Consider the following 1804-nt stretch of genomic DNA (forward strand, 5'->3'; position numbering starts at 1 on the left):
TGGGCTGGATGTATGTATGTGAGTGTAAATGGTGATGAAATAACATAATTTAATATTTGAAAAATTGATATCATTTCATTAGTTATTTATTTTATTTTTGTAGAGTTTAAGACATTGATTTAAATTACATAATGCTTCAAAATAGATCATACACCTTTTCAAAATGAGTAGTGTCTTTAACTCTTAAAAAATGTAAATAGGATTTTTATATGTAGTTGAAAAAAAATCATTTTTCAGATGACATTAAATGATAAATTCATAGAAAAATTTGCATTTTTTGACCCAGTGTTACCATTTTAAAATGGCACTGAGTGTGTGAATGACTCAGTTACAGTTTATGGATCTATGTATGGCCACTTTAGCCCCCAAAACGTTAAAAATTAAAATCCAAACACTAATGGGTAATGTTACAGTGGCTATGTCTATAGACTACAGCAGTCACTAAGGAAGATTTAGGTAAACGTGCAATCACTTTATGAAATTTGTGGCTTTATGGCATGTCAAGGTGCTGATTAGGCAGCATGAATAGTGTACAGGTGTGCCTTAGACTGCCCACACTAAAAGACCACTCTGAAATATGCAGTTTGATCACACAGCACAATGCTGACCAGTCAGTATCTGGTGTGGCCACCATTTGCCTCACACAGTGCAACACATCAAATGGAGATGTGTTGCACCTTGTGAGGCAAATGGTGTGCAATGGAGTTGATCAGGTTGTTGATTGTGGGCTGTGGAATGTTAGTCCACTCCTCTTCAATACGTGTGCAAAGTTGCTGAATATTGGCAGGAACTGGAACACGCTGTCATATACGCCGAGCTGAGCGTCCCAAACTTGCTCAATGGGTTACATGTCTGGTGAGTATGCTGGCCATGCAAGAACTGGGATGTTTTCAGCTTCCAAGGAATTGTGTACAGATCCTTGCAATATGGGGCCGTGCATTATCATGCAGTAACATGAGGTTATGGTCATGGATAAATGGCACAACAATGGTCCTCAGGATCTCAACACAGTATCTCTGTGCATTCAAAATGCCAACAATAAAATGCACTCGTGTTCATTGTCCATATCCCCACCGCCACCATGGGCCACTCAATCCACAACGTTGACGTCAGCAAACTGCTCATCCACACAAAGCAACACAAGCCGTCTGCCATCTGCCCTGAACATTAAAAACTGTCAACAGAACACCTCTCCAACGTGCCAGACGCCATCAAATGTGAGCATTTGCCCACTCAAGTTGGTTACAGTGATGAACTGCAGTCATGTCCAGACCCCGATGAGGACGACGAGCATGCAGATGAGCTTCCCTGAGACGGTTTCTGACAGTTTTTGCAGAAATTCTGTGGTTATGCAAAACGATTGTTGCTGCAGCTGTCTGGATGGCTGCAGCAACAGCATTGCGCTGTGTGATCAAACTGCATATTTCAGAGTAGCCTTTTATTGTGGGCAGTCTAAGGCACACCTGTGGAATATTCATGCTGTCTAATAAGCACCTTAACATGCCACACCTGTGTGGTGGGATGGATTATCTCGGCATATGAGAAGTTCTCACTAACACAGATTCAGACAGATTTGTTAACAACATTTGATAGTAATGGGTCCTTTGTGTATGTAGAAAATGTTTCAGATCTTTAAGTTCAGCTCATGAAAAATGGGAGCAAAAACAAAAGTGTTGCGTTTATATTTTTGTTCAGTGTATTATGTGTACTAGCGAAACTCAAATTAAAAGTCAATGTAATGTCTACGTGATGTGTACAATGTTTGTAAAAACATTTTGCTAAATACTTTTATGTGCAGTGGGGT

General features: G+C 39.9%; 1 pseudogene; it reads left to right on the forward strand.

The window, feature by feature from the left end:
• Nucleotides 1-735: 735 nt before the first annotated feature.
• On the forward strand, nucleotides 736-1487 carry LOC146634052 (uncharacterized; annotated as a pseudogene).
• Nucleotides 1488-1804: the final 317 nt, after the last annotated feature.

Source organism: Diplotaxodon limnothrissa, linkage group LG4, assembly GCF_057381915.1.
Source record: "Diplotaxodon limnothrissa isolate DT_005_m linkage group LG4, D_limnothrissa_male_GT1.1, whole genome shotgun sequence".
Lineage (NCBI taxonomy): Eukaryota > Metazoa > Chordata > Actinopteri > Cichliformes > Cichlidae > Diplotaxodon > Diplotaxodon limnothrissa.